The sequence below is a fragment of the Hoplias malabaricus genome, chromosome 5 (assembly GCF_029633855.1).
Source record: "Hoplias malabaricus isolate fHopMal1 chromosome 5, fHopMal1.hap1, whole genome shotgun sequence".
Classification (NCBI taxonomy): Eukaryota; Metazoa; Chordata; class Actinopteri; order Characiformes; family Erythrinidae; genus Hoplias; species Hoplias malabaricus.
The window spans coordinates 2,119,161-2,142,971 of NC_089804.1; the positions used below are offsets into that span (position 1 = coordinate 2,119,161).

The 23,811-nt window shown below is 42.1% G+C and overlaps 1 long non-coding RNA gene across 1 annotated transcript; it reads right to left on the reverse strand.

The window, feature by feature from the left end:
• Positions 1–532: 532 nt before the first annotated feature.
• LOC136696860 (uncharacterized) lies at positions 533–1,500 on the reverse strand. Its single transcript, XR_010802655.1, has 3 exons — positions 1,371–1,500; positions 688–737; positions 533–592 (listed from the first exon to the last, which is right to left on the reverse strand). It is a non-coding gene; the product is annotated as an uncharacterized lncRNA (long non-coding RNA).
• Positions 1,501–23,811: the final 22,311 nt, after the last annotated feature.

Sequence of the window (23,811 nt, forward strand, 5' to 3'; positions counted from 1 at the left end):
AAATATGTGTGTGTAACAACTGCCTGTTAGATCTCACTCGCACTGCGCTGTGAAGTGACATCTCCAGAGATCTCTGTTCATTAAAGGTTTGAAGAGTGAACCCACTGTCTCCTATCTATCTATCTATCTATCTATCTATCTATCTATCTATCTATCTATCTGTCTGTCTATCTATCTATCTATAGCTCTATTGTAATCACTTACGTAAATCACACAAAGTTTCACATGATACCAACAACTCCATCTTGGTTTTTTAATTTCTTCTGTTTTTTTTTTTTTCTTTTCTTTGTGAGAGGAAAAAAGACTGAGTTATATTTAGTGCTCAGTGAAACTGTTATGATTTTTATAGATTTCTCTGAATACAGTTTTGCCCACTTTCAGATTACAGCAGTCTGGTGTGACTTGGCAAACCTTGCATTTGAACCTGAACTCTTCATCTTCGTGTTGTACATTTTCCAGACACACATTATCTTAAGGAAATTACAGAAACGTTACCCGTTGTTTTGTACAAAGTGTGTAAATGTAAATGTACCTGGTCTTGTGTTGATTTACAAGTTCCTTGGTAAATTACACTTGTGAATGTTGTCCAATCCTGAAGAAGGTAAAAGGTTAGAACATGTTACTGAACACAGAAACGTTATCTTCCTGCTGCTGGTGGAAGTGTTATTTAGAGTAGATCTTTTTTACCGTGTCCTTTGGTCTCCATTCAGTTTCTTCTTCACTTCTCTTTCTTCTTCCTGTAGAGTTTGAATGTAACCTCATTTATATTCACTCACAGACACGCTGGTCTTTACACAAACAAAATGAACTGTGTAATAAACATGAACATAACATTGTCCTTCTGCATCTGATTTGAAAACTGTCCCCAAGGTTTTATTTATTGTAGTCTCTGGACTAAAGAAAAATATCACTTTCAGAAGTTCAATTAACATTTTTCTTGCATCATCCATATGGTGTTACCTTATACTTCACTCTACACTCCATTGGAATCATGTGATGGTAGGGTCTAATATGATAGGGTCTATATTTCCTGAAGATTATTTTCCTATTGACATCACTGCACAGCAAATTCTCTAGGGCTAAATCAACACTATTAGTGTTAACTTTACACTGAGAGTGTTAAATCAATACACTAACAGTGTTAATTCAATACTAATAGTGTTGATTTAACAATGGTGAATTTGATGTGTGTCCACAACATAATGACCAAGGACATGAACTAAATTTTACAACGTTCAATTCCAGGTTCATTTTAAATGTCTCTGGTTTTATTGCCCCTTACTTTAAATGATTTCTACAGTGAGGAGCTGATGGTGATAACAGCGCTGTATGTTTGTGTTATTGTGGATGTTTAGTTGATTCTGCTGTACCTTTTCCAAATGTCCAGAAGTTGTAAGGAGCTCCTCCTAGCAGTAGGAGCAGTGTCAGTAAGAAAACAGAGAAGATGATGCTGATAAGGTTCCAGTCCCTTAAGAGGGAGAAACTACACCCTGATGGATCTGCAGAAAATACAGATTGCATGTAAACGTTGATTCAAATCAAATCCATGCTGCAGTGTTATCTGAATTATTACTGACTGTAAATAACTTAAACAACTGAAAAAGTATAAAACAAATTTAAAGTTTACACTGCATTGTCATTTTGTAACTCTGTACATGTCATGGTTAATCACTGTCCTGTGTGTTTTGGTCCCTCATTCTTTAGCTATGTCCCACACCTATGAGCTTTTAGGGATCATGCGACCTATAGCTCACAGGTGTTTCTTGTCACGTTAGCCCTTATACGCCCTGTATTCATGTCCCTTGGTGTGAGTTTTGTATTGCTTCCTGTGTGTGTAATGGCAGTCTTAGTGTATACATAGTCTCTACTTGTTTTACATTAGTTACTCAGAATCAGAATCAAGCTTTATTCCACACAGGGCACATGTTTAATATCTCTGTGTTCTGCTCTGTTTAGCTGTCTTGTTTCGCCATCTTGTTTAATGTTCAATTTTCGGTTTAGTGCCTTGCCCCTTTTGATCTGTTCTTGTTTAGTGTTTAACCCCAGTGTTTAGTGTTTAGCCTCTGTCTTTAGCTCTTGTGTTTAGTGTTTAGCCCTTGTGTTTAGTGTTTAGCCCTCGTGTTTAGCGTGCTAGCCTTTGTGTTTAGCCCCTTTTCTAGTTCCCTAGCCTCTCTATCTAGTTTCCTTTTGCTTAATAATAAAGTCTCCTGCGATTACCTCCTTCCTGTTCCTCGCTACTTGACCTCCCCTACACCCACCATCATGACACTACCAAAGTAGAGTCCTATATCATCATGTGATAGTTAATGATCACTTGTCACAATATTTTAAAATGAGATTTATTTGAAATTCTCTGTGAAATACAGATAAAAGTGAATAATATATTTGTATTGAAGAAGCTGATGTTTGGTTCTAAATCTCTCACGAACACCTTCTCCAGGAATGAAAGCTGTCTAATACAACACATGGAAAATAAAGTGAACCATTTTAATATTATAATCTCTGGGGAAAATGCAAAGCTATAAATTAGTAATTAAGTAATGACTATCAGCAGATACAATGCTGGCTAAAAGGCACATGAAAAAAGGGACTTTGAATGTACACCAAACATAGATTAGTATTGGCAAAATATTAATGGATATTTAGTGAGTGTCACAAACTAGAGATTATTCAGAGGTGTGTCCGTTGGACTGCAGCACAATTTAGGAACATCAAAATTGTGAAATAGATAGTTTTTAGTTTAGTTTTTAGACAGGATCTGAAAGTTTTAGTTCTGCTGCAGTGTGATAAAATAATGATGATGTGGCAAGGCCCTGAGAGAAGTGTCAGTTTACCTTGAACAGTGAGTCTGATGCTGATGGACTGGTTGTTGTGGATTGTACATCTGTATGTGCCCTGGTCCTGCTCTGTCAGGTTGGAGATCAGTAGTAAGACTTTTCCTGGAAAGACATCATTAAACATGTGGACTCTACCTGTGTAGAGTGGTGTTTCACTGGACACCTCAGTCCCACCTGAGTCTACACGCTGCCATCTCACACTCAGAGGTTTGGTGTTGGGGTGAGTGCAGGAGCAGGGCAGGAGAACAGAGTCTCCTGGAGATCTGATAATCGTCTTCGTCTGAGGTTCGGACAGTGTGCAGCCTGCAGAGGGACACACATCTTACTGTAACTACACTCATGAACATAATTGCTGAGTGGTGTATTGTCTTACGACACTTCTGAATAATGCCATTGCACTCTTACAGTTGCTGAAACATGTTTAAAATTGTTTATTAAAAAGGCTTCAGTGGAGCTTGGTGTGAAAAGAGATACACTGGTGGACCCCACAGTCTCTAGAGCTACTGCTTCCACTGGGATTCACCTTGTCCCTGGAGACGGAGGTACCTCCATCTTAGTTTCTAGAAAAATCTTGTTCAGCTGCCGCTGTCTGTGATTAGCATAAAGCTAATGAGTGTAACAGCTAATACTAACACTTCTTCCTCCAACTTCCTGTATCAGTGTCACTGCTACACTCCCACTCCAACACACACACTTGTGCTCCACCCACTAATGTACTTTTATCAAACACTTAGAGAGGGTCAGACCCAGTTCAAATCTAGGGTTTACAATTTAAAGTATAGATTTGTTAGTGTTATGATGGTAATAATGTTTGTGGAAATGCTGTTTTACCTAATTTTACTGGCTATAACCAGGGTTGGCTTTAAATGAAGGCTTAATTGTAATGGATCAGCAGCAGTTATTGGTGGAGTACGTCAACAAAGAAAGGTTTAAAAAAGTGAAACAGCATTTTTAGACAACAGTTGAATCAGTTTTGGTGAAGCTACATATTAGTAACACCACAGTATGTTCAGGGAAAGCTGAAAACCTAACAGTGTTTCCTCTTTTATTTTTCACCATTTTACACACATACATATTAGAGGAAAGAAAGTATTCAGCCTTCCTTATCACACTCGCTAGCAGTGTCCTCAGTTTCCTCAGTCTGGCTGCCTTTCTCTGTGTAAAGTTCCAGTCATGTGATCTGATGTGGCGTTCTGTGGTCTAATTGTGGTTTTAGATTTAGATCAGATTTCTGTGTGGTGTATAGTGGCACACTGAGGAGTTAAACAGTGCTTGGAGTCATGTAATAATAATAATAATAATAATAATACATTACATTTTATAGCGCTTTTAAAGAACTCAAAGACGCTTACAATAGTTAATACATAGAACACATTAAAAGACAAACAAAACAGAGCAAATACAGAATACAAACAATAACAAACAGAACAATGAAAAGATTAAGTTTGAGGAGGATTATAAAAATTGAGAAGAGATATTTTTTGAGGTTTGATTTGAATATAGAGAGAGTTGGAGAATGTTGGACTGAAGCGGGAAGAGAGTTCCAGAGTCTTGGAGCAGATCTAGAGAAAGAGCGATCACTGTAGCTGTGGAGGCTGGAGGAGGGACAGTGAGCAGCTCGACTGAGGGAGACCTGAGAGTGTGAGTGGGTGAGGGATGGAGAAGAGCAGACAGATGTGAAGGAGGTTATTTAGAGCTTTGTACGTGAGAAGAAGTATTTTGAATTAATTATGGTACTTTATGGGAAGCCAGTGAAGATGTTGGAGAACAGGGGTGATGTGTTGGTGAGAGCGAGTGCGAGTGAGAAGGCACAGAGTAGAATTCTGAACAATCTGAAGTCTGTGGACAGAGGAAGAGCTGATGTAACACCTGTCTGCATTGACATATAGTGCTGGTGGCAGTGTGTGTGCCTCCATTATACACAGTTTTTACAGTTCGAGGCAGTGTAGCGTCGCTGGACACTCTGAATATTATTTACACCTGTAAATCTCCCTTTTTCTCCACTTTGCTCCTCAACACTCGCCCATTTACCTTTAATGTTGAGTCTGATGCTGATGGACTGGTTGTTGTTGATTGTACATCTGTATGTGCCCTGGTCCTGCTCCGTCAGGTTGGAGATCAGTAGAGAGAGATTTGCTGGAAGACCTTCATTAAACACGTGGAGTCTACCATTATAGCCGTCTGTTCCATTGGACACCTCAGTCTCACCTGAGTCTACACGCTGCCATTTCACACTCAGAGGTTTGGTGTTGGGGTCGGTGCAGGAGCAGGGCAGGAGAACAGAGTCTCCTGGGTATTTACTGATCTCCTTCTCCTGAGGTTCTGACAGTGTGCAGCCTGAAGGAACAGAAACCATGCTCAAACTACACTCACTTTCTCAGCTGCAGTTTGGCTTTGTGTCCTAAGAGACCTCTCTGAGTTTGTTTCAAACGTGTGGAAATACTTCATACAGCGGAGGGAGAGCAGACACTGAGTAAAGTCATTCCTGGATTTGACAAAAACTGTAGGTTGGAGTTACCATCTACAAACACACTGCACAAGAGCAGACTCACTGTGACTGTGTTGTGTTTATGGAAATCGTTTGAGTCCAGACTGCAGCCGCAGGAACACAGTCTTGTACATGAATTATATTTTGGTTTATGACTTTACTTTTGGGCGGCACGGTGGCGCAGCAGGTAGTGTCGCAGTCACACAGCTCCAGGGGCCTGGAGGTTGTGGGTTCGATTCCCACTCCGGGTGACTGGCTGTGAGGAGTTGGTGTGTTCTCCCCGTGTCCGCGTGGGTTTCCTCCAGGTGCTCCGGTTTCCTCCCACAGTCCAAAAAACACACGTTGCAGGTGGATTGGCGACTTGAAAGTGTCCGTAGGTGTGAGTGAATGTGTGTGTGTCTGTGTTGCCCTGTGAAGGACTGGCGTCCCCTCCAGGGTGTATTCCCGCCTTCCAGGTAGGCTCTGGACCCCTCGCGACCCTAAAATTGGATAAGCGGTTACAGATAATGGATGGATGGATGGACTTTACTTTTCTATTGTCGCTGTAAATATGCTTCCAAACACAGTTATTACATTGTGTTGTTGTTATTAATCACATGTGGTAATGCATTTACACTGACAGCACGATCAGTGTATATTTATACATTCAGTTCATCTATTGTCTGTAAGTGTTTATTCAGTTCAGGTTCACAATGGGTCCAGAGCCCACACAGAATCACAGCACAAGGGGGGAACACACCCTGGAGGGGGCGCCAGTTCTTCACAGGGCACCACACACACACACACACACAAACACACACACACACACACACACACACACTCACACATACATGCACATTTACTGTCATCTATGGACATGTTGGTTCTCCAATCCAGCTACCAACGTGTGTTTAAGGAAACCGGAGGAAACCCATGCAGACACAGGGAGAACACACCAAGCTCTTTACAGACAGTGACCTGGAGCAGGGCTCGAACTTCCTCCCGTATTTCAGTCTTTTTTACAGAGACTAGTGACATATTAGTGGTTTTATGTCGCGATGTAAACACAGCGTCACTGCTGTTGAGTTCAGAAGGAGGATTAAATTCAGCTGCAGTGTAGCTTTAATTTTCTCTGTTAAAGCTTCTGTGTCTGATTCTACAGCTCTCCTTTAAACTGTGACTCAGTGAATGAGGAGATTCTAGTTCAAAACACCATCAAAACTACACTGAGATTATTATAATAAAGTAGAAGAAGGGCTCCCTCTCTCCAGTGCGTCATGTGACTCACACTCATCTCCCTCTAAACACACAGAGAAGAGCTAGAATTCTAACTCCAGTGTTTGGATTATATTCTTAAATCAATAGACATTATGTGTGTCATTTTCCTCTCTTTCTCTGTTTCTATTTCTTTATTTAATTCTGTATTTTACAGCATTTTGTTCACAATTTAACTCAGTTTTTATTATTAATTGTATATATTCCATGATGTCGTTGTATTTTAACACAGACGCAGTTTGAAATGTTATTTACAGAATTAAATGTGCACCTCAACTCTCCTGTTTCCACCAGAACTGTCCGTCGGGAGCTCCACAGGGTCAATATACACGGCCGGGCTGCTGTAGCCACACCTTTGGTCACTCACGCCAACGCCAAACGTCGGTTTCAATGGTGCAAGGAGCGCTAATCTTGGGCTGTGGACAATGTGAAACATGTGATGTTCTCTGATGAGTCCACTTTTACTGTTTTCCCCACATCCGGGAGAGTTACTGTGTGGAGAAGCCCCAAAGAAGCACACCACCAGACTGCTGCATGTCCAGAGAGAAGCATGGAAGTGGATCAGTGATGGTTTGGGCTGCCTTATCATGGCATTCCCTTGGTCTAATATTTGTGCTGGATGGGCACGTCACTGCTAAGGACTACCGAACCATTCTGGAGGACCATGTGCATCCAATGGTTCAAACATTGTGTCCTGAAGGCGGTGCCGTGTATCAGGACGACAATGCACCAATACACACAGCGAGACTGGTGAAAGACTGGTTTGATGAACATGAAAGTGAAGGTGAACATCTCCCATGGCCTGCACAGTCACCAGATCTAAATATTATTGAGACACTTTGGGGTGTTTTGGAGGAGCGAGTCAGGAAACGTTTTCCTCCACCAGCATCACGTAGAGACCTGGCCACTATCCTGCAAGAAGAATGGCTTCAAACCCCTCTGACCACTGTGCAGGACTTGTGTATGTCATTCCCGAGACGAACTGACGCTGTATCGGCCACAAAAGGAGGCCCTACACCACACTAATAAATTTCTGTGGTCTAAAACCAGGTGTTTCACTTTCATTGTCCAACCCCTGTATATGAATATGAGAGAGAGAGAAAGAGAGGGAGAGAGAGAAAGAGAGGGAGAGCTTTTGTGTTATTTTACATTACGACTACAGGCTGATGTCTCTGTGATGTTGGGGGAGAAGGAGGGGCTCCTCAGGGTCAAATAAACTCAGTGTTAAAGGTTCAGTAGCTGCAGGTTTGGTGAAGTTCTGATGCTAGTTTCACCACACCACAGTGTAATCAGCTAAAGATGAGCTCCTACTTACTTTAAAGTTCAGTGCTATTTTACCTCTAATGTTGAGTGTGATGTTGATGAACTGTTTGTTGTTGATTGTACATCTGTATGTGCCCTGGTCCTGCTCCGTCAGGTTGGAGATCAGTAGAGAGAGATTTGCTGGAAGACCTTCATTAAACACGTGGACTCTACCATTATAGCCGTCTGTTCCACTGGACACCTCAGTCCCACCTGAGTCTCCACGCTGCCATTTCACACTCAGAGGTTTGGTGTTGGGGTCGGTGCAGGAGCAGGGCAGGAGAACAGAGTCTCCTGGGTATTTACTGATCTCCTTCTCCTGAGGTTCTGACAGTGTGCAGACTGCAGAGACACACACAATGTTCTAATTATAATTATACACAATGTAAGATGTAAAATATCCTGTGCCAATCCATTAGCTTCACATAGGGCTCACCACACTCTCTTCCGCCCTGCAGCCACCAACATTCCTGCTGAATCCTACACTTCAACACTAAGGTGGCTGTGGTCATTTATGATCCGATCAGTAACCGGCTCCTTAACCTCTACACCCAAGCCCAGCCCATGAGCACACACACCACCCACTGTATCACTAGCTCTTCACAGGGGTCATCAGGTAGACACCCCCGCTCATTGGTGTTTCACTGAATTAAGCCCAGGACACCCCCAGAATGTTCAACAGTGAAGTCTGGCGTCTCAGACCCACCCCCCTCCAAGCTTTACAGTCCTTTACCCTTTACCATCAACAACCGTAAATCCACACTGGCCTCCCTGGTGACTAAGACTGTACCTAGCCCCCACTGGCACCGTTAATGCATGCTCAGTGCCACCAGTTCCATGTGATCTTTACATGCTACATCACCAACAATCCCAATAGCATCTCTCTAAATACACTCATGTACACAACTGCTGCTTGGCTTTATCAGTAGAGGCCTCTTCTGGACCCACTTCATTGTTGTTGCTACAAAAACAGTTGATAAAATTCACTGGTTCAACTACAGACTTTACGTGAAGTCAGTGATTGGTCGAGAAGAACAGTGCTGAGCCCATTTTAGTAAAAAAACAAAAACAACTGCCAATGAGACGCTGACCTTTGACCAAAAGTGAGCTGCTGGTGATAAATGTTTTGACAAATTTCTGTGGCATTGTTCTTGATCATTTTGTGAAACTATAATTCTTTTGAAGACTCTGTGACTGCATCTGTATGAGGTTAGTGTGTGTGTGTGTGTGAGTGAGTGTGTGAATAAGAGAGACTCCAGTAGTGTACCTCTCACACTGAGGCTGAAGTGGCGGTACTGGTTCTGGTTTATCCAGCATGAATACCTTCCTCCATCCTCTTCAGTCAGGTCTGAGATCAGAACAGAGAGATTTCCTGGAGAGTTCTGGTTAAACGTCTGAACTCGGCCGGTGTAGCGCTGAGGGAGTTCAGTAGAGAGGAGGTCTCCATGGTGTGGTGTTATCCACTGCGCTGTCACGGGTTTGTCCTGCAGCTCAGTGCAGGAGCAGGACAGAAGAACAGAGTCTCCTGGAGATCTACTGATGGTTACAGTCTGTTTATTCTCCAGCAGAGCGCAGCCTGAAACAACAAACCAACCACTGAGAAATAGTTCTTATATCTGCACAGAGACCTGTGTTCTCCACCTGAGCTGCTACAGTTACCAGTGCCAAGTGCAGTCAGCGTCTACCTGTTTTTTTATTGATGTCTGTGCTCTGTCTGTCCTTTCAGACCCATCTACATTCAGTTTCATTACACTACACTACACTCACACACACTGATTACTGCAGAGAGCTTCTGAACGTAAACAAACCACAGACAACAGCAGTTTCCTAGAATTGTCCACATTACCTTTAATAAATTTTAATAAAATGTACTAAACATCATTGAATATTCAGATAAACATTAGTTAAGCTTCATTAAAGGCAACATCTACAATTCTGGGGAACTGCAGCTCTCTCTGGTTTGTTTGGGTTTGAAGCTCTGCGTATTTTAAGGTGGAACGACTGTAGTTTGTACGCGACTGAAGTGAAACTGTCTGTTTATTCACTGTTTGAATTCCCACAGAAACTCATTTGTAACTGGAGCTGTTAAGTTTTGTAGCAATTTCGCTCTGAGTTTACTTTCATTCAGTTAGTGCTCTCCTGCATTTAGTCAATTCCACCTTAATAATAATAATAATAATAATACATTTTATTTTTGGCGCCTTTCAAGACTCTCAAGGTCACCGTACATAATAAAATCAAAGCAAAACAACAGGTATATAAACAAAGCTAGTTAGCTAAACTGGCTAATTAAAGAGGTACGTAAAATCAAAAATCAAAGGACTAGGCTAAAGACTGTATGCTGTCCTGAACAGGTGGGTCTTGAGGCGTGATTTAAAAATGTCCAGGCAATCAATATTACGAATGTCCGGTGGGAGGGAATTCCAAAGACGGGGGGCGGTGCGGCTAAAAGCTCTAGACCCCATGGTGGTCAGACGGGCTGGAGGGACAGTGAGACTGATGGATGAGGAGGATCTAAGAGTCCGGCAGGGTCTGTTTATGTGGAGGAGCTCTGTGAGGTATGGTGGGGCAAGGTGATGGATGGCCTTAAAAGTAAGCAATATGAGTTTAAAGTCAATGCGAGATTTAACAGGGAGCCAGTGGAGCTGTTGAGGAACAGGGGTGATGTGATCAATGGATGGAGTTCTAGAGATAATACGGGCTGCAGCATTCTGAACCAATTGCAACTTATGAAGGGTCTTGAAGGGGAGACCAGATAAAAGAGAACTGCAATAGTCCAGACGGGATGTGACCAGGGAGTGGACCAGGATGGCAGTATTGTCAGGAGTGAGGGAAGGACGGAGGCGGTTGATATGACGAAGATGGAAGTATGCAGAGCGAGTGATGTTATTTATATGGGTTTGGAAAGACAGAGTGCTATCAAGGACGACACCCAGGCTCCTTACCTGAGGGGAGGGGGAAACAAAAGTATTGTCAATGGGGATGGAGAAACTGTTTACTTTTGCAAGAGTGGATTTTGAACCGATGAGGAGAACCTCTGTTTTATCACTGTTGAGTTTGAGAAAATTGGAGGAGAACCAAGACTTGGCTTCCTCTAAGCAATTGCATAGGGAGGTGGGAGGGAGAGAGGAAGTGGGTTTGCTAGAAAGGTAGAGCTGGGTGTCGTCAGCATAGCAATGAAACTGGATGTTGTGTTTACGGAAGATATGACCAAGAGGGAGAAGATAGATTATGAAGAGAATTGGACCAAGGACAGAGCCTTGAGGAACACCGGAAGTGAGAGGAGATGGCTGGGATGTGAATGTCTTTAACTGAATAAACTGAGTGCGGTCAGAAAGATATGAGGTGAACCAGTCCAGTGGTGTGTTGGAAAAACCGATGGCTGATAGTCTATGGAGGAGGATAGAATGGGAGATGGTGTCAAATGCTGCACTCAGGTCAAGGAGAATGAGTATAGATAAAACACCCGAGTAATGTAACTGTAACAGCAGAAATAAGTGAACATCACCCAACTATGGAGCAGGAATAGATCAACATCCTCATCTTTTGTAGTCTCTCCATTGTCTAAAACCCTGAGTTCTGTGTCTTTGCCTTGAGCAGAGCGAGAGAAATCCTAGTGAACTGCACCTGACTTTAGTTTTATTCTTTTACTCGTTCATGAGTCTGAACTCCCAGGTACGTAGGCTGTGTTTTACCTTTACACACACACACACACACACACACACACTATTCACCCATCGCCCTGCAGCTCAGCTGTGTGTGTGTGTGTGTGTGTGTGTGTGTGTGTGTGTGAAGTGGTAAAATTCGTGGGCTTCTCCTGATGAAAGGTGGAGTACCTAAGGTACATGGTGGGCGGGGCTTATCTCCAGCAGCCAATGGCTGACTAGATCCCGCCCTCCCGTCCAAACAGGGCCAGAGCTCAGAGGGGAGGAGCTTTTTGAACTGAACGTGAGGCGGAGGGAAGTGTAACTGAGAAGAAACACAATGAAAATCACAAACAACATAAACGAGGAAACACTGGAATATTCTGTTTCAAACCTGTTTTTAAAACTCAGTAAAAGTCCTCTCCTTTTCAAACTGTAATTTCTCAGTTAGGGATCTGCTTTCTTCTCAAACATTTTGATCCTATTTTGACGCCGTAGTTTCTTTTTTAGGAAATGAACAATTTAATGGTTAAAGGCACACATTCATAACATCTGTAAATTCACTGTGTTTCTGAACTTTAACAAAACACCTGCAAACAAATAAATACATTAATGACATCAGTTTAAATCAGTTTTAATGACATCATCAATGTGATGGACTCTGATCTGAGATCAGTCTCTAATTGATCACAGCCTTGTGAAGAGCAGCTTGAGTCTGAAGCCGTGGCCCATGGCTCTGACGTTTAGTTCAGTTTTAGAGTTTAGTGTGTTACACTGCGTCCTTTAACACACTGAGTTTCCTGTGAGATCTTGTGTAAGACCTGGATGTGGTGTGAGAGGTTTCTGTGATATTTATTTGTTATTTTTACAGAAACTCTTTGAAACATTTGGGCAGATGTTGACTTCCACTGTGTTTTATTAACCTTAGCCTTTACCAACATCTTTTTCTAAATTAATGAAGCAGAACTCAGACTCAGAACATGTTTAAACCATCGACTGCATCTGGGTTCAGTGGAGAATCAGAGAAACGTGATGTTTTCATTACACTACACCTTTAAATGCTAACATTAATGTGACTTTGTGTCGTGTTGCTCTGAGAAACGGATGCTTTCTGCTGAAGTGCTTTTACAACAGACACTGTACAGATTTATTTACAACTTGAACATTTTTACTGTTAACTTAACTTCAGAGGCTCAGGGAATCACTTCAGCTCAAAGACAGTGAAGACTGTAACAGCAGCTAACAACTGTATTAGCAGGCTGCTAGCCCAGCGGTTAGAAGCAGTATTAGCATGTTGGTAGCATAGCTGCTGGCAGCATTATAAGTGGGCCAGTAGCCCAACAGTTAGAAGCATTATTAGCATGCTGGTGGCATAGCCGCTAACACTATTATCAGCAGTCTGCTTGCCCGGTGTAAGTTCAGAAGCAGTATTAGCATGCTGGTGGAATAGATGCTAGCAGCATTATTAGCAGGTTTCTAGTCCAGCGGTTAGAAAAAGTATTAGCATGTTGATGGCATAGCCGCTAGCAGCATTATTAGCAGGCCAGTAGCCCAGTAGTTAGAAGTAGCATTAGCATGCTGGTAGCATAGCCGCATTATTAGCAGGCCGCTAGACCAGCGGTAAGAAGCATTATTAGCATTCTGGTGCTTTAGCCGCTAGCAACATTATTAACAGGCCAGTAGTCCAGCAGTTAGAAGCAGTATTAGCATGCTTGTAGCAAAGCCAGTAGCAGCATTATTAGTAGGCCAGTAGCCCAACAGTTAGAAGCATTATTAGCATGCTGGTAGCATGGCCGGTAGCAACATTATTAGCAGCCCACCACACACACACAAACACACACACAATTACATACATACATACATACACACACACAAACACACACACACACACACACACACACACCTATATACACACACACACACACCTATATACACACACACACAAACACACACATTTAAATACATACATACACACACACACACACACACACAAACACACCGCTATATACACACACACCCAAACACACACATTCAAATACACACACACACACACACACACACACACTGTAACAGAGGACACAAACATGCCACACTTAGATGTGTTCATTGATCTTTATAAAGTGAACAGAACCGAATTAACAAAACACAAAAGGAAACACAAGTGAGAAACAGTATTAGTTAGAAGCAGTATTAGCATGCTTGTAGCAAAGCTGCTTACAGCATTATCAGCAGACTGCTAGCCCAGCGGTTAGAAGCAGTATTAGCATGCTGGTAGCATAGCAACTAACAGCATTATTAGCAGGCTGCTAGCCCGGCATTTAGAAGCAGTATTAGCATGCTGGTAGCATAGCTGCTAGCAGCATTATCGGCTGGCTGCTATCCAGGGATTAGAAGCAGTATTAGCATCCTGGTAGCATAGCCACTAGCAGCATTATTAGCAGGCCAGTAACCCAGTAGTATTAACAAGCTGATAACATAGCTGCATTATTAGCAGGCCACTAGCCCAGCGGTTAGAAGCAGTATTAGCATGCTGGTGCCATAGCCGCTAGCAACATTATTATCAGGCCAGTAGTCCAGCAGTTAGAAGCAGTATTAGCATGCTTGTAGCAAAGCTGCTTACAGCATTATCAACAGACTGCTAGCTCAGTGGTTAAAAGCATTATTAGCAGGCCAGTAGCCCAGTAGTTTGAAGTAGTATTAGCATGCTGATACCATAGCCGCATTATTAGCAGGCCGCTAGCCCAGCGGTAAGAAGCAGTATTAGCATGCTGGTGTCATAGCCGCTAGCAACATTATTATCAGGCCAGTAGTCCAGTAGTTAGAAGCAGTATTAGCATGCTTGTAGCAAAGCTGCTTACAGTATTATCAACAGACTGCTAGCTCAGTGGTTAAAAGCATTATTAGTAGGCCAGTAACCCAGTAGTTTGAAGTAGTATTAGCATGCTGATACCATAGCTGCATTATTAGCAGTCCACTAGCCCAGCAGTTAGAAGCAGTATTAGCATGCTGGTGTCATAGCCACTAGCATCATTATTAGCAGGCCGGTAGCCCAGTAGTTTGAAGTAGTATTAGCATGCTGATACCATAGCCGCATTATTAGCAGGCCGCTAGCCCAGCGGTAAGAAGCAGTATTAGCATGCTGGTGTCATAGCCGCTAGCAACATTATCATCAGGCCAGTAGTCCAGCAGTTAGAAGCAGTATTAGCATGCTTGTAGCAAAGCTGCTTACAGCATTATCAACAGACTGCTAGCCCAGCATTTAGAAGCAGTATGAGCATGCTGATAGCATAGCCACTAACAGCATTATTAGCAGGCTGCTAGCCCAGCTGTTAAAAGCATTATTACCATGCTGATAGCAAAGATAAAGGGCTCCCTCATTCAATATTAGCAGTTGCTAGCAGTCCCAGCTGTTATTGGAGTTAGGAAGCAGCTAAAGAGCAATAAAGATACCTGCTCAACCGCACCACACACACACAATTATATACATACATATACACACAAACACACACCCCTATATACACACACACTTAAATACATATATACATATACACACACACACACACACAGTACCCGACAGTAACAGAGGACACAAACATCTCACACTTAGATATATTCACTGATCTTTATAAAGCGAACAGAACCAAATAAAAAAAAAACCACAAAGGAAACACAAGTGAGACACGAGGAGAAACAGAGGACAATCAGCAGGACGCCAGTGTCCTCTCACACAGAGCCAACATCAGACAAGACTCTCCATCACCACTTCAGTGATTACAGCAGATGTGTTTACTACATTTCCAGAGAGAGAGAGGATTCTGGATCAAACCTTGGTGCTGAGTCAGTGAGAGAAATGATGACACTATGTAATGAGTTCAGTGACTGACCTGTGACCTGTAGTTCAACAACCGGTGGACTGTCCTCGTAGACCGTACAGAGATAGAGACCACTGTCCTCTTTAGTCAGGTCTGAGACGAGGAGAGAGAAATTCCTGGACTTTTCTTGATCAAACGTCCAGACTCTGCTCCTGTAGGACCCTGTATCATTAGACACTGGGGTCTTTACTTCACTCTGTCCCTTTGAGAAGCTCCATGTGACTGTCTTTGGTGTGATGTTGTAGTCACTGGGACAGGGGCAGGGCAGCAGTACAGACTCTCCTGGAGATCCGGTGAATATGTTCACACCAGGACCCAGCTCAGTGCAGACTGCAGATTCACACAAACACATCATCACCATCACTCTACAGTCTACAACATATTAACATCCCTCACTGATTTACACCACACTGTTCAGTCCTCTGTTCACATCAGTTCAACAGGAACCTGTCGCTCCTGATCCCTGCTTTAATCACAGTTTACTGACTACTGCTTTAGTGAGAGGTCAATCAGAGAAGTACAACATCACGTTAACGGTCAGGAATGAGTTATTAATGATGTTATTAATCAGTTATTGATGATCCATTATTGAATTAAGACATCGTCCACTTCAGAACAGACACAGAAATGAGTCAATGTTGTTACACACAGAACGTGACACACATCAACAACATAAACCGGGGAAATACTGGCACTAGTTAAACTCTACACAGACTCAATGTGATATTTTTATTGCAGTGTTTCACTGGTTCCAGCAACAATTAGAGTTGGAGAAGATGTGTTTTCTGAAATGAATATTCTTTTGATGCTCACAGAAAAACACAGACGCTGAGATCAGGCTCATCTGACTCTGGAGAACAGAGAGAATCACAGAGAGTTTCACCGTCTCATATGAGACACTTTATACCCAGCGCTCTCTCTCAGACTCTCGGCGGTGTGGGGCCCAGTCTGAATCAGTTATAAGGGGTGTCCACACACTTTTGGCCACATTGTAGGCAGGTGTGTTCAGTCCAGTGCTGAGGTCTGTGGTCAGTGTCTCTGCACAAGTCTTTCAGAGAGTATCGGGCACTGAGACACAAACGCAATAAGCTGATTGGCTGGTTGTGGCTTTAGTGACGGCAGAGACTAAGATGATTGGACAGTGAGATTTTGTCGTGGGCAAAGATCTGCTAAAATCAAAGGACAAATCATATGCTGTATTTCACCGTCCAGAAAAATGGAGTCTGATGTAAAAGACACCATCAGTTCCACAGAGGCTCCAGTTCATTTACATTTCTCCAAATAAACCAGATTAATAAATCCCCCTCAGTGCACACAGGCCTTTAATCATGAGTTCAGAGTGTAACCCATGGACCAATAGGAGATCAGTGTTTGGAGGGACACAGGAAGTAGTAATTAGTGGTTAATGATGGTAACGATGGTCATAATGTAAAGACGCTCTGAACACAGCAGGAGGCTGAACATGTCGAAGTAAAAGGAAAGAATGGAAAAGAAGTGTGTTCCACACAAAGCAGCACAATAAAGGAGAAGTGCATCAGTAACTCAGTCTATCAGCTACAGACCATTCACCAGCTCCATCTTATTTTTTCTACAGGAGAAACACACTGATCAGTTCAGGAGCGTAACACACAGCAGGTAGTGCACACTTCATGAGGAAGGACGCTCTGAACTGAACACAAGTCAAACTATTAGAGAGCAGAGGATTGGATTATTAATTACTAACACTGCATCTGTTACTGTGTCATAACTGCTTAATAAACACTGAGCTACCACATCAACAAGGGCCAGTTACTGATTTATTACCATCATTAGAACTGGATTACAGCCGTTAATGTGAAGAGTTCCTCAGACTGAAGGAGGAAGTGATGATCATTCACAGAAAACACTGATCACAGAGAGGAGGAATGGAACTGAAGCAGGAACAGACTACAACACATTCCCCTGTTGTACGACATCTATCCACAAACATACTGCTCTAATAAAGGCCACAAAAGACCAGATGATTTTATGTGATGTATTTCATATGCTGTGTTTCTGTTAGATTTACCTTTGACATAAAGAGTGACAGCGCTGGCAAACTTCCCATTGACGCCACACACATATGTTCCTCCATCTTCTTCAGTGAGGTCAGAGATGATCAGAGATAAATATCCTGGAGGATTCTGGATCTTTCTCTGAACTCTGCCTCTGTAGCGCTGACTCTGACTGTCGTCCTCTGGAAACACCATTACTTCAGGTTTGTAATCACCTTGTTTGAAAGTCTTTGTATATCCCCACTGTACTGTGTGTGATTTACTCTCAGGGGTTTTACAGGAGCAGGGCAGCACCACAGAGTCTCCAACTGATTTAGTGAAGGTACCTTTCAGACCTCGATCTACCTCACAACCTGCAGAAAAATGAACAGAAGTTGTGTTACAGTCTTTAACTCTTTCAGCTCCAGCTCAGTCTCAGTCCAGCTGTAAATCACCAAACCTGGACGTCAGTGTAGAGCTGTGTGTGATTCACCCGCTCACATCTGAAACAACCACATCAACAACCACAACACAACAACAACTGCTTACAACTTAGAGCCACAGCCAAGATTTGATGTAGAACAATCTGGAGCTGTTTCACACAGGACTACATTTATCTGTGAAAGACATTCAGACTTGTTTATAACTCATTTATTACACATCATACGTGATTCTTCAGAAGGTGAATCCTTGTTTCTGCTCGAGCTGATGGATCCGTTCTGTCCAAACAGCTACAGTTTTCTGATAAACTTTAAATGGAGAGGAGTTCAGTTTGACCTCTGCTTCATCACAAATAGTTTTATCAGCTCAAGCTCGGCTACACTCTCAGAAAAAATGGTACAAAAGAGTGTAGTGTATCTTTAAAGGTACAGCAGTGGTGTTAGAGTCCAGTTGTGTTCCCTAAAGGTTCATTACATTCTCTTCTCCAGAAGGAGAGGGGGATCTCTGTAATCTTTCATTATACAACTGTGGAGAATAAAAGAACACAATAAAAGTCCTGCAGCTGAAACGGGGTGTGATCAACACAACTTTAAAATCTACAGCTACAATAGAATATGGTACAGTTCTGTTCCTAATTAAAGATACACAGTGTGTTCTCTTGAGGGTTCCACCACAGAGACAGTTTTTCTGACAGTGAACAAACCACAGGGAAATAGATGAAGTCTAATAAACTACTGACTACAACACAACACTGTATTTCAACATTTGTAGCAGATCTCAGTAAAAATATTAGGAAAATAGTGTTAATAAAGATCTTTATAGGACACCTTTCTTATTCACAGCAACTGACAGTGTTTTACATAAAATGATTAATAAACATTTTTAATGTGTAACCATAGCTCTAATTACTATTGTACATCAAAATAAAACTAAAGGATTTTAATTTACAGCTGTGTTCAGATGTTTATTAAAAGCCTGCACTGAGCTGGACTCAATTAAAAGAGGAACAGATCTCCACAGTTCAGAAATATAATCACAGAAAGAGCCTCTCTGTGTTTACTACATTGTACTGAAGGATCATGAAGGAAGATTTACAGATGTAGTGTTACATGCTGGAACATAAACAGAGACTGTATTCTGTGGTAAACAGGAGCTGTAGGAAGATTTAGAGTTTAAAATGTCTCCTAAAAGACACAGTGGGCTGGTGGAGCTCTTTCAGAACGGGAGCGAGAGGAGCTCTGTGTAGTGTGTGTTAGATTCTGCTGATGCTGCTGTGTTATGGAGGAGTTGTAAAGGATGGACAGTGTTCTTAGGAAGCCCAGTTCAGAGGACATTACAGTAATCAGTCCTGATAGTAACAAACACATCAACACGTTTCTGTGCAGCACTTTAGCAGAGTTTCTCCAGAGAGAAAACCCCACTGTAGTGACTGTGTTTACATGAGGAATAAAACAGAGCACAGTCTAATGTTACACCATGCTTTTGTTTCTCAGATTTGGGAAATGACACAATGGAGACTAGTTTCTCACAAATCTGCTTTTGCTGAGTTTTAGTTTCAACAGTGTTTCAGTTTGTTCTTGATTTAACTGTAGAACATTTCACAACATCCACTGAGAGAAATCTGACACACAGCCGAACACCTGTCAGAGTTTTACTGTTCAGAAGGAGTTACAATAACTAGCTGTCATCAGCTGTAGAAATGTACTTCATGTTTCCTGATGAAATCACCTAGGACTGACAGGTTTAAAGAGAAGAGCAGAGGCCTTAAGACTGAACCTTGTGGAACTCCACTAGAAATGTTACTGTTTTCATGACAGAGTTTCCATTGAGACAAAAAAAAAAACTATAAACAAACATTTCACCCCTGAGCCACAGAGACCAACTCAGTTTTAAATTCTGTGAATTATAATGTGATCAACTTTATTAAACACTGCTCTAAGATCTAATAAGATCAATACAGATCAATACTGAGGTTTTCTGGAACATGGGCCACAACTGTCTCTCTGTTATTGTTAGAGTGAAAGACTGACATTGTTCAAATAATTAGTTTAAAACATATTTAAGATAAGTCTATAATTATTAAGTAAAGCAGGATCCATGCTGCTCTTTTATTTAGAGTTTTCAGCCACAGAGTTGTTACATTCAGCAGTGAATTAATGTTAAATAATAATTAATAAGTTCACATTTGTAAAATCTCAAATGTAGTCAACAGAAGCTCTCCTCACACTTTCTTTGATCATTTCTGTTCATTTACTGAATCAAGGCAAAGATAAATAACACATGTTTAAAAGTAACCCAGAGTTTACACCAACATTCAACAAGCAGTTAATTTTCACCCAAGAATGCAGTCAGAGTTCAGGACTGACATCAGGAGAGACACAGAGGACACAACCATAGAAAATACTAATAATATTAATCATAATAATAAAACCATAAACATACACCTCCTACACGTTCTGTCCAGTTCACTGCAGTAAAAGTGGACACTGTTTCCATGAAGAACACCTCAGAGTTACTGTAGAACTCACCTGAATTCACCTGCAGCAAACAGTAGAGTAGATACACACACAGCAACATCTTCAACACCAGACTGATTCACTGATACAGAGAAGGGTAGAGACTGTTTTTAACTCTCCGGCTCATTCACCACATCCTGAGAAAACTTCTCTTTCTCATTCTCTCGTTCTCGATCGGTCGCCCGTGTCCACTCTGAGACTGAGGGAGGTGTGAGTGCTGTATTTAACTCCGGCTCATTCACCACATCAGGGAAAACACTTCTGCTTCTCTTTCTGCTGACGCTCTTTAAAATGTTGTTTGGAGCTCAACACACTTGGAGGAGAGCACTATTCCTTTATTGGCTAATGTCACACTAGTGATGGGTGTAACGAGGACCGCCCTATTCACTCAGAGAGAGAAACACAGAGAGAGAGTGTTTATCTAAGTCTGTTAGATCTTACAGGAGTGGAGTGAGGGAGAGGACTTTGGATGGAAGCTGATGAGGGACAATAGGAGACAGGTGTGTGAGACTGAACCGGTGCTGGGACAGTGGTTAATATTCAGGGGTGGAGGACCTCTGGTGGACAGGCTGAGAGCTGCACCTGACAGGTTTTTCTGTGTCTGTAGGGGGCAGTATTCGCTGTAGAGTTTAGAGCCGAGTGCAGAGACGTGTTTTAATCACTGAGTAAAAGCAGTGAAACAGAAGATGAAGAAGGAGGTGAAGATTTCAGTAAAATACAGAAACACCACACGACTCTGAGTGACTTTATTACTTTAATAAACAATAAACAACAAACAATAAATGTTTATGAATAATTTAGCAGAAGAATTCAGAAAAAAGTAACATTAAAAATGAAAAACACCTTTAAACCTTTAATCTTCACCTGGGGTTCTCAAAAGCAGCGATTTAATGTTTTAAAGAATCAGTTGGTGCTTTTCCACTGCATGGGTCCGGCTCCACACGACTCGACTCGACTCGACTCGACACGGCTCGGCTTGGCTCGTTTAAAACCTGTCGCTTTTCCACAGACATGGCTCCTCCGTGACATGGAGCCAGTGACATTGCAAATCCCCGTCTCTAACAGGACTCACTGGCTTTGAAAACCACAACAACAGCGACGGTAAAGTTTGGTGCTGTTTACTCATGACGTATTCACGTGTTGTTTTTGTTTTGGACTGAACACAGCTCCGCCCTCAGTTCTCACAGATCAGTTACTTGTTGCACATATGACTTTCACTGGAAATTTTTGTCTGCCATCGGCCCAAGGCCCAATCTGAACCTCTTCAAAACCCCTCTTCAAAAAGTTACGAGCTGCCGCTGTGAGTCCGATAAAAATAAATGTGAACGCTGCTGTAACTTTAGAGATTTTACAAGCGGTGGTTTGTGCTGGGTTTGAATGAGCTCTGCATTTCCTGGTGATTGACATGGCTCTGATCAATCAGTGCTCTGCAGGGTTTACACCTCACCATTTAGTACCTACTCGGCTCATTTAGAACCTGGAGTGAGCTGGGACTGAAAACTTTCCCGTTTCCAGGGACCAGGACCAGATTTGGCCAGTGGAAAAGCAAAAGAGCCGAGTCGAGTCGTGTAGGTACCATTCAGTAGAAAAGTATCATATGACTGTATCTGAACAAGCTGTTTTTATCAGTTTCACCCGAGACTGTGGTCAGAGTCTAGGACAAGAGTTAGGAACAGAGACGACACACCAATAAGAACCAGAGACTGAGAGAAGTGTGAAAGACGTTTATCACTCTACGACTTATTCACCACATCCTCAAAGAGATTCTCTCTCTCTCTCTGTCTCTCACACACTCACTCTTTCTCTTACTTTCTCACTCACTCTCTCACACACTCACTCTTTCTCTTACTTTCTCACTCACTCTCTCACACACTCACTCTTTCTCTCTCACACACTCATTCTTTCTCTCATTCACTCTCACACTCATTCTTTCTCTCTCACACTCATTCTTTCTCTCACTCACTCTCTCACACACTCACTCTTTCTCTCTCACACACTCATTCTTTCTCTCATTCACTCTCACACTCATTCTTTCTCTCTCACACTCATTCTTTCTCTCACTCACTCTCTCTCACACACTCACTCTTTCTCTCATTCACTCTCACACTCATTCTTTCTCTCTCACACTCATTCTTTCTCTCACTCACTCTCTCTCACACACTCACTCTTTCTCTCATTCACTCTCACACTCATTCTTTCTCTCACTCACTCTCTCACACACTCACTCTCTCTCACACACTCACTCTTTCTCTCATTCACTCTCACACTCATTCTTTCTCTCACTCACTCTCTCTCACACACTCACTTCCTCTCTCACGCTCATTCTTTCTCACTCACTATCTCTCTCACACACTCTCTCTCAAACTCACTCTTTTTCTCTCACTCTCTCTCACTCTCATTTTCTCTCTTACATTCTTTCTCTCTCACACACTCATTCTCTCTCACTCACTCTCTCTCACACACTTACACTTTCTCTTTCTTTCTCACTCACTCACTCTTTCTCACACACTCATTTTTTCTCTCACTCATTCTCTCTCTCACAAACTCATACTTTCTGAGGAGTATGTAGATGACTCATTTTCCACGTCCTGTGAAATGTTCAGCTATTCTCCCGATGCTCACTGCATCCTCACTTCCACAGCGACGAAAGAAACAACTGGAGAGCAGCCCAATTCTGTTATTTAAGAGGAATGCACTGTGACTAACACTGTGCTGAGTGATGATTGAGAGGGAGTTTCACTGTGAGCAGAGTCCTCTTTATTCAGGTGTGAGACGAGGAGAGAGAAGTTCCTGGACTTTTCTTGATGTAATGTCTGCCCCTGTAGAATTCTGTATCATTAGACATCAGTCTGTAAAGAGCTACACTCATTGTTCTCTGGAACATCCCTTCTTCAGCCTGAAAGCCTGTGTCCTGTGGAAGTGTGAGGAGCCAGGACTCTGGGCCTTTACTGGTTGGGTGTTTCCAATAAAATGACCAGTAACTGTAGTGGTGTTAATTAGGAGGATCTCTGGTCTGAAAAGCTCTGAAGCTGAATTATCTTCTGTTAATGACTTCCTGAGGAACCATCTTAATATAGTTCACTTCAACTGTAGCTCAACTTGCATTTCCCATGTGATCTTCCCATGTCTCATTAACATAATTTATTCATGTTTTAAGTTTTAGTGCCATACTGAAAGAATTTACTTCAAAGGAACTGAAAACTGAAATAGTTAGTTATTATTCTCTCATCTGGACCCCTTCTGATTTGTGAAGAAACAATCCAGAACTATGGTGAGTGGTAAATGTTTTCGAATGTTAATGGATTCTTTGATTCTTTTCTTAAATACATCAATATATTATTAACACATTTTAGCTTTTAATCCCCTAATTTTCCATTTTTTGCCACAAACTTCACCCACACACCCACACACCACACTCCTCACAGACAGTCACCCGGAGGAAACC